The sequence below is a fragment of the Apodemus sylvaticus genome, chromosome 19, assembly GCF_947179515.1.
Source record: "Apodemus sylvaticus chromosome 19, mApoSyl1.1, whole genome shotgun sequence".
Taxonomy (NCBI): Eukaryota; Metazoa; Chordata; class Mammalia; order Rodentia; family Muridae; genus Apodemus; species Apodemus sylvaticus.
Genome location: NC_067490.1, coordinates 47,666,214 through 47,676,391, shown reverse-complemented (window position 1 = coordinate 47,676,391; position 10,178 = coordinate 47,666,214). Strand labels below are relative to the sequence as shown.

The following is a 10,178-nucleotide window of genomic DNA, read 5'->3' as shown; positions in this document are numbered from 1 at the left end:
TCTAAAAAAACCAAATTCCTCACTTGAGGTTAGGTTTTTCCATAGTCTCCAAGACTCCAGGGAACTGTGGCGTCTTCGCTTTTACCCCTACAATCTACCACAAAACAAAAGCTAGCTTTTCTTAGCTAAATAACAATGGGGAAACTGGTTTCAGCCACCTCTGAGCAGACAAACCCCCACCCCCAAAGCCCTCGTCACTCTCCAACCTGCCCTTAGGTATGTTTGTGTAATCAGAGACCGATTGTAGCTGCCTTAACTTTTTTCTCCCGAGAAAGCTTAGTTTGCATTCATTGAAGTTGCTTGTTTTCGGGGGTTTGTCAGAAAACGTGCCACTGGGAAGACTGAAGGTTCTGCGGCCGGAGGTCGTCGGGAGCTGCCCGGGCTGCTCAGGTGTGTGGCTTAGGACTGCGAAGAGCCGTAGGACAGTGGAAGGTCTTTAAAACGTTACTTTTGCTACTTTAGGAAATAGGTTTTCAAAGAATGGAGCCGGGGTGGTGTTTAAACTAGGATATCAGTGTGGGGAAAGACGCCCAGTGTTGGGGACAGTAAACCAGAGGGGACCTTCTGTTGCTTCATCCCTCCTGCAGCATTCATTCTTTAAAATTTTAAAACGGGATCAAAGGGAAGACATTAGGATCTATCCCTTCATTCTGTTCGAAGAACACGTCGAATTTCGCGCCACCCGTTAGTTGATAAAACGCAAAGTCGGATACACCTTATTTTGAAATGTAAGCTTCATATAATGTCGGAATTTCTAAAAGGCCTGCCCGAAATGAAAAGCACGTTTACTCTTCTTTAGTAGCACAAAAACAGCACCCAAAGTTTTAGGCGCCGGGCAGAGAGACTCTGGGGATGGGATTGAGGGTTGTCGCGCATCCTAGACGCCGCCATTAGGACACCGAGACTCGGTGGGAGGCGAGGGAACAAGGTAAGACCCAGAGGAGGGAGACTGAGGACCGGCTCAAGTTGGAAAAGGACTTCGGAGCTAGCGGCACACAATTAAGACTACACAGTACAAGATTGCGCAAATTATTTTAAAGGAAATGGAGGGGGGGGCGGACAGCTATCCTGCAGGAACACTGGTGTGCCAGACCCCCGAGTGGGTGAGAGGGGATGCACACATCCTTTGTGCATCTTCTTTGAAAGTCACCAAAGAAGGAGGGAGGTTTAGGATGACCCAGAGATTCCCTGCGTTCGTTCGGAGGAGATGAGGAGAACCAAGGGTGCGGACAGAAACCCTAAGCATCCCAGAGGGATCTATCTGTGTCCCTCCAGGCTCCGGGAGGAATGGGTTGTGCTGACAAACTTTCAAGAACTCCTGGCGGGGGCTTCCCGCTGTCACCGGCTGGGCTGGGGTGCTGCCTTCCACTTCCTAAGTGCAGAGCAGCTTTTGCGGTATGGATGGCTGGGTTTGCGGTCTAGAGTCATTGGTGAGCACGCCAGGCAGTCTGCCTGGCGCAGGCAGCCTAACCCAGAGTCGGGTCACTCGAACTTTCGCCACCGCCAGCACCGCGTCGCGTCGAGCTTAGGGGCGCAGAGCTGGAGTGGGGTAGAGGTGGGGCGGTGGCTCCTGGACCTATCGAGCCTCCTTTTCCGATTTTGAAATCCAGAGAGATGAGTCGTACTCAGGATGACACTTTTAAGTTCCTGGTTAAGTCACACCTTGCTCGCACCTTTTAAGGTTCTTGGTTCCAGGCAAGTGGATAGGTTAGGGACGGGCAGAGGAGGGTTTGGGCAGGTGCCAGCTCAGACTACCTACCCCGGCGTGGTCACGTTCGCTATGCGGTCAATGAACCATGCGCTGCCTCCTTCACAAGCAGGCTGGGCGTTTTCTGTGAGGGTTTAATTTTTTGTTTTCTTTTTAAAAGGAACCTTCAAGGATTACTATTTAAAGTTTTAAATGTTTTGATGCAACAGGCAATTGTAAACAGAACAAAAGGGAAAGGCCTGACTTGAAACTGCTTTGCTTTGAAACTATTCTGCTTTGCTGAACAAAACAGCGGAGGAGGAATAATTGGGAGGAAAACATTGGTTAAGTGAGTCTTCAGCTGTAAATAAAGTAACAGGAAAGACCCAGTAAATAGGAAAAATAATAAAATATGCAGTAGATACGCCACACAGATCAGTGGGAAGCTCTGTTCCCACTGAAAGCCTCTTTTTCCCAGGGAGAATATTTGTGGAGGAAAATTATTTGGTTATTTTCACAGTAGTACAGCTCCCTTTGAATTAAACTTTTTTTTTCATCAACTAGACTTAGTTCTTTAATTAGGAAGCACAATTGAGTTTCTAACAGATGTTGTCAGCCACAAACTCTGATCCAAAATAATAGTGTAATTAGTTTGGGGGGGGGGACATCTTTAGTTTATAAGGCCTGAAATTAAAATATGATGTTTTTAAACATTGTGGTACAAAACCACGGGGAGCATTGGTTCCAGAGTCTAGTAGTAGCAGCACTTCCTGGTTCTGCCTTGGAAAAACTTTCAGTTGGATGCTTGGGGCCCTCCTCATTCTAGACTTCTCTCAATTTCTTTCAGCTTTTAGGAAATTCAATTTTAAAAATATTTTCTCATTAAAAAAAAAAGTGAAGTCCTTAAAACACAGCATGTTCCAATTGTTTGAAACTTGGTGGGGTTTTTGTTTGTTTGTTTTATCATAAACTGAGTGTCCTAGAGATGGTTAAGCAGCTTATTTGGGGCTAATATAGTTTTTTTGTAAAGATGCATAATTTGAATTAATATTACCAAACTTTTTGTACCCTGAAATATAAACATAAATACAGATTTTTCTCTAATAGTTGTCTGAAAAGTGAAAGGTTTGCTAGTTTTTCTGGGTGTGGCAAAACTAGTAATCGGACCTTTTTGATTTGAATATAAATGTGCAACATCAAGATAAACTAAACAGGAAGTTCTTCTGTATCTAGTTTTTCCTCTTACAGGTTGATATTCTTCTAGACTCGACATTGCATGGTACAGATTTGTCTTTACAAATGATCCATTTCCTAGACATTGGAAGATGCAGGAAGTCAGGCTGTTCTCTACAGCACTTAACAAATCTACTGCCAAAGATTCTCCTGGCTTGAACAGCGTTTTAATGCATGCCATGTTTCAAAAGTGTTTAGCAAAAATCAGTTTCTGTGTAAAAATAGTCTATCATCCTTTTTGCGGATCTCAGTGCCTGTTTTCAATGTTTTTAAACATTAAAGGCCAAGAGGACATTACATTGTGCTGTCTGCATCTTCAGAACCCCTCTCCCTTGGAGCCTCTTGGGTCCTCCTTATTTTCTAGTGACAATGCCTCTTAGGAGGCAGGTAGAGTTAAAATTACCCCCTTTGGCAAACAGAAACTAGAATCCTTTGTTTCTGACACAAAGTAAACATTATTTTAACCAAATAGACTATCTTCTGCCTTGGAGTCTGGCACTAGGTTTTGATTTGTCTTCTTTAGGTTACAAGAAAACAAACTTCTGCTACAAAAAGCTACTGCTTGTTTTCAGATCAGGATTTCTTTACCTCTATGAGGATACTGTCCACTGGCAGCTGACACAGGTCTGAGCATTGGAATCTTCCTAAACTGGAAATCTAATATAAATGACACATGTGTGGTGAGCATAGGAGGGAAGACAAGGAACTCAGTACTCAAAAATAAGTCTCACTGATAAATGTAAAGGTCTTGGATAAATGTAAGTCATTCACAAACAAGTCTAAAGCATCTAAAGTATTGCTGAGTTCCTTCAGCAGCATGGATGCTAGACCAGGATTAAATGTGTCCTAAGTTACTTCTGTTTGTTTCCTCTTCAGTCTTATGATACCAGGATGTAGGCTTAATTGATAAAACGATTTCAGTCAGTTATAAACAAATGTTCACTGATCTGTCTCCTGGAATTTCTGGGTTGATTTATATATAGGAATAGATCCAGGCAAATCTTGCCAATTGCAGGTGATGATGTTAAAATTCCCTGGGTTCTACTGCCAGTGACTCCTCAGCCCTCCTAAAAGGAAGTAGGTTGGAAAGGTTGCCCTCAAAAAGGAAGTTTGGATTGTTTTCTGACTTGTTGGGAATGAAACAGTCACCAGAGGCATTATAACTTACCAGCATTTATTGGGAAATAGAGTTCTGGGTTTTATAATGAGTATTTGGATGAAAGTTTCTGAGTACATATTTTTTAAAACAACCATACAGCTTCTATTTCAGTAAATCTTTTTTGTTCTACACTAAAATCTTAAATATATTATAGTTCGTGACCTTCAAAATGTACTTTAATGTGAAGGAGATTTTTCTCCCCAAAATGTAGCCACAAACAGAATTGTGGCGGGAAGCTATGCATAGCAGGCAGCTGTCTTTCAACAATTGCTGAGCTGAGTGTGTGTGGGGGTTTCCCTAATGAAAATTTAAATATGGCTCTGTCGGTCCTAATGCAACATGTGGATAATTCTTGAATAAGAGCCTGCGTGTTGAACATTATTACTGTAAAAGAAAAATATTTCGCTTCTTTTAACTGGACGGAGATGGAGGTCATGCTTGAAAAAAGATATCTAATTCAAATCTGACAGCAAATAGACAATTTGTAACTAAGTCACTTATTAAAATGGTATTGCACCCTGGAACAGAACTTTCAAAGTAAACTGGTTGTTAGAGTCTAGAAACTTCCTATTAGGAAATTGTATGTTTAGGTAGTTTCTCTTTTGCATTAATTTGTATAATGGCTGACTGTAAGCATCGTGAATCTATGAATTTTAAGTATCTTTATTAGTAATTTCATTCTTTTCTGGTGGAGGTTTCCAACAGCCTTGTTCTTACAGATTAACACAGCAGTTTCTCAGTATTTCACACTTGAAATGTCTGAGTATGGTATTCTGAATACATCAAAGTGGTGTTTGTGGCTAAATGTTAACCTTTTCTTTCTATTGTTAGCTAGAAAGACACTTTAAATATGACACACACATAGAAAACAAAAAGCTTTGAAAAGCTCTATGGTTCAACAATAAGTATATCCTGTACCTAACAGAAATGTATCTAAAACCTGAAAGGCTTTAGTAATAGAAAATCCAGACTCTACAGAAACCACTAAGTCAGATATGGAAGTGCACCTTTTCCTTCCAACACCTGACTGGGGGAAATGTGCTTTGTTGAGATTTGTGGGACTGAAGATATAGCTCAGTGCTAAAGCGCGCATGCAAGGCCCTGGGGCTCAAAGCCTCAACACAAGGTTGGGGGGGGGGGGTAAAGAAGGAAAACAGAAAGGAGGAAGAGAGAGAGGGAGGGGAAAATAAAGGGAGTTGAGCGGAAGAAAAATGAGAGCGATTGAGCATCTGTAATTCTGGCACTTGAGGGGCAGAAGCAGGAGAATTACGTCAAGTTACTATGGCTACACAGAAAGTTGCAGGCAAGTCTATGCTAAAGAATGATCTCTCCCAGGATTAGCAGTCTCAGTTTGTTCCTGTGTCAGACCTAGTTTAAAATCATGACATCAATTTCCAATTTTCCTATGTACGTTTCCTTTTCTTACATATGTTCTCAGCCTAGAGACTAGCTAGTCAATTTTGATGACAAGGTAACTTGGGCTGGCAGAGCATTTGTCTACTGTGTCCCAGGACTGGGGTTTTAACCTCAAGTATTTATCCTTACTTCATAACAAGATAATAACATTTCTCATTTATGATCCTGCTTCTGCTAGACTGGTAGCATCCATCTTTCTTGATTTGGTCATTATACTCAACCTAGATAAGATTCTGTCTTATCTTTTCTATAATTGTAGAATTATAGATTCTACAATTGTATTTTTTCTGTTTAAATTTGGCAGGCACATTATAATGAATTATAATGAAAATTTTTATCTAAAAGTGATGTATAATTCTGTTCACTTTTACTAAACTGGAGCAAGGCACCAATTTCTGGATATTGATTTTTGGGACATCACATAAGCATCACATCTCTGCACAGAGACAACTGAGGGCCCAGGTACACAGCAGATCTTCTGATTTATCCAATGCTCTCTCATGCCTTTCTCACTGGTCTTTCCCCACAGCTGGCTGGTCCCACACAACACAGAGTGCTTCAGCTGTTCAGAGCAGACACGGTTTGAAAGTTACAAAGGGGTGGGCTCAGGTGTCCTGAAGCGGGAGTCTCTGCCCTCGGTAGTTTGTTTGGTACTGGTTCACAGCCCCAAAGGCAGTCAAAACAGACCAAGTCTTCATGTTTACCAACAAGTTCAACCCTCCTGATCTCTTCCTCCAGCGGTTTGTGTGAAACAGAAGAGTATTAATGTTATACACATTTGAAGAAAACAACCAATTAAAATCCAACAGTCTCTAAACATTTTAGCCTACATCATTTTTTTCAAGATTAACTTTTAATTATGTGCAAATATGTGTGCCTTCCTGAGTTTATATGCACCATGCGAAGGCAGCCAGGAGGGCCCTGGATCCTCTGGACCTGGCGTTACAGGCTGTTTTGATGGCCTGTTGCTGACTCTGGGAACCGAACCTGTGACCTCTGAAAGAACAGTAAGCACTCTTCACCACTGAGCCATTTCTCCAGCCATACATTATCTTTTAAAATTATGTTAAAATATATGGCTTTTTTGGCCTGTATTTTTAGAGTGCCAAGAAGCTTACAGAATACTATCAGTTCTTATCTCAGTACATCTTCCTCTGACGGCCTGCTTTTCAATACACATCAAAGCCATTTTTTTGCCAAGATTTGTGTGTGTGTGTGTGTGTGTGTGTGTGTTTCTTCTGGAGACCGGCTCTCACTATGTAACTTAGCTGGCCTGGAACTCACTGTGTAGATCACACTGGCTTTGAACTCAGATCTCAGAGATCTGCCCACCTCTGCTTGCCCGACTTACCTATTTCTAACTAAACATTATGGGTTTTTTTTTGTTTTGTTTTGTTTTTTTGGCCTGTCTTATTCTGCTGACGTCAATTTTACAAATGATATTGTAGTGTTCCACTACTGGAGGTCTCATTACTTTATCTTTCTGGTAATGTTTGCTGTGCCAAGGAGGCTCCTGTGACCTTCTCAGATGAGTCATCTTACACATAGCAATAACTGGCTCTTTAAGATACCCCACAGAAATGGGATTGTGAGGATATGTATGTAAAAATACATGTAAAAATATGTAGTTTTTCACCCTTGAAAAAACTCACCAAACTGCTTTTCAGAGTAGTTAACACCTGTTTTCATGACTACTGGCAGTCTACCATGGTCCAGCAAACAAGTCCTCACTATAAGGTCAGGCTTCCAGACACTTCCCATTTCAGACAGGCAGACAGTAGTGACTCCTACCTAAGTTGCTTTATTTTCTGACTAGTGTTGAACTTGGGTGTCTTCCTCTGCTGGAAATTTCCTCTGCTTTGATTTGCTTAATTTCATCTATAGCTTGCATTTGTAATTGGAAGGTGAATTTTAATATTGATATCTTTCTCTCCATCTGCTCTAGATTCAAATTCCTTTCCTAGTCATAAAAGATTTTCCTCATCTGTGGCATAGCTTTACATTGTTTATGACATCTTTTAAAAATGTACAAATTTAGCTGTAATTCAAGCACCAGGACAGCAGAGGCAGGAGGAACATCCCAGGAGGAACGCCCTCACAGGCCTGGAGGATAGCTCGATTTCCTGAGCCCCTGTGTGAACAAACACACAGGCAAAAGTGTTTTCATTTTAATGTAATGAGATATATTGATATTGCTTTTAATTTATGTATATATATTATATATAACTGTGTTTCTTTAAAACCACAGTTAGACCAGCGTGCTGTTCCTTGCCTTTAGTCTCCGCACTGAGGAAGCAGAAGCAGACATATCTCTGAGTTCAAAGCCATTAGGGTCTACAGAATGAGTTCCAAGCCAGATACATAAATGAACATCCCCCCCAAAAATAAATGAATTAGAAATAAACAAACATACATACCTACAAAAGCCAGATACAACGCCAGACGGTAATGTCACACGTCTTTAATCCCCGCTCCCAGGAGGCAGAGCAAGCAGACCTCTGTGAGTTCAAGGCCAGCCTGGTCTACAGAGTGAGTTCTAGGACAGCCAGGGCTATACAAAGAAACTCTGTCTTGAAAACCGACAAACAAATAGATACAGAGATATACTTTTATTTTTTTTATTTATTTTATTATAAAATAAAATGATTTTATATTATTTTAACTTTAAATGGAGTCCCTGTGTGCTACTTATTAAAGCAGTTGGCCTTTCCTTGTGCTGTAAAAATGCTGCCTCCCTGAGCTGACTGACTCAGCCCCTAGGAGCGCGTGCTGTTCTTTCAGAGGTTCCCAGGAGGGTCCCCAGCACCCACATCCCATTGCTCACACTAACTGCCAGCAACCCCAGCTCCAGGAGGTCCAAGGCCCTCTTCTGGCCTGGTGATCACCGCACACATGACACACATTACCCATAAGTGAGAATTTTTTTTAAAGCTGTTTACCCGTCAGTCTTACATGTCTGTCCTTGTGTCTGTCCCCCATCTGCATTACTGCAGCAGAGTAAACTGTTTTGTCTTTAACATCTGTAGACTGAGTCCCTGCGGTGGCATTAAAAGTCATCTCTGTTGGCGAAGTACTGGGGACAAAACCCAGAGCTCCCCGTATGGATAAGTTGTAAATTCTATGGAAAATATTCTGTCTTTGATTCTTCGATGACGCTTAAGCGTGTGTTGGACTCTGATCGCTACAGATAGCTTTCCTGGGGTGAAAGCACTTAATATGCCTCCGTGTGATTTTTTTTTTGGGGGGGGGGGTTCATCATTGAAATTAAAACACATTATGTAATGGATAGTAAACACTAACTTCAGATCTACAGCTTCTTTTGGCTGCCCTGGTCCTGAATTTTGGTACCTGAACAAAAGTCAGAAAGCTCATTTAATTTAAAAAAAAAAGAAAAAAACCAAACATCTGAAAGTTTGACTAAGCAGAGGAGTGTTTGGTTGCCCAAATGAAGGCGTGTTGTTTTGTACTGTTTGGCTTTCTTAAGGAGCATTTGAATTGAGATTGGCTGCAGAGCAGGTAATGGCTTTCTCTTCTCCTTTTGTCCTTAAGAGGGGCCAGAACAATGGGTGTTACTTGAGAACACCTTCTAATCTTTGTCACTCTGGAACATGCCTGCAGGTCATCTCAAGGTTCTTAGTGGTGTCTCAATTTTTTTTTTTAAATGTAATGTTTAACTTCTGAGAGAATTGCTTAGAAACAATTCTCCTGCCCTGTGGTGATTCAGGGAAATAGTTAGATAAGGGTGACCGCTGGTAAAGAGAAGATACTTTACAACAAGCTTATTTTACAAATGATTAAAAGTAGAATTGTCATGGATTTGCTTAACTGGAGATTTAGTTTGAATTTTTTTTTCATTCTTAAGACACATGGTATGAGAAATGAGCCTTAATATTAAAATTTAGGCTGTCTAGAGCTTTCAGTTCTTTAAAAAATATATTTTTTGCTTTACACAAATTTAGAAAACTTTGGATCAATCAAGTGGGTCAAGTGTGAATCTTCATCATAATTCAATACATTTGTTGAGATTTTTTTTCTTACTTACTGCTGTTGCCCTTTATGCGGTGCGGGGATGATACTTAAAGCAGACGTTTTGTTCCCTACTGTCAGCAACTTCTGCACTGGTCTGAGAGGCCTCTGTGCCAACTGTGATCCCAGGCCCACGCTCCTAATTTCATCTTCCTATTCTATTCTAGACTTTACTTGACTGGGTTCCTTAAGTGTGTGGTCAAGGGAAGGAGGAGAGAGAGAGCACTCAGCAGGATTCTGGGTTATTTCTGAGTGATGGTGTTAGTTTAGGATTTTTTGTTTTTCCTTCTTTCAAGTTTAAATTAATTTACACATCCCAAGTGAGTAAAGACCAAGATACAGACAGATACTTATGCTTAGGATAATGCTTCATGCCTTCATTCACCATAGCGGCTATTCCTGGTTGTCAACCTGACCATATCTGGAATGAACTATACAATCCAGAATTGGTGTGCATGCCTGTGATCCAGGCTGGAAGACACAAGTTTCTGACCTGGATCTTGACATGGAGGTCTTGAGGTATAGTGGCCATGAAAAGCTGAAGTCCAGGCAAGGTAGTACACACCTTTAATCCCAGATCTCTGAGTTCAAACTTAGCCTGAGACAAAGCAAGTCCCAGGTCCAGACGTGGTGATACATAGCTTCATCTGGGCCACG

At 41.2% G+C, this 10,178-nt stretch overlaps 1 protein-coding gene across 1 annotated transcript in view; it reads left to right on the top strand.

The window, feature by feature from the left end:
- Positions 1-304: 304 nt before the first annotated feature.
- Prdm1 (PR/SET domain 1) overlaps positions 305-10,178 on the top strand; it is a 91,959-nt gene continuing 82,085 nt past the window's right edge. Inside the window, exon 1 of the mRNA XM_052163633.1 lies at positions 305-390. The gene's annotated coding sequence lies outside the window, so the exon portion shown is untranslated. The remainder of the gene's footprint in view (positions 391-10,178) is intronic.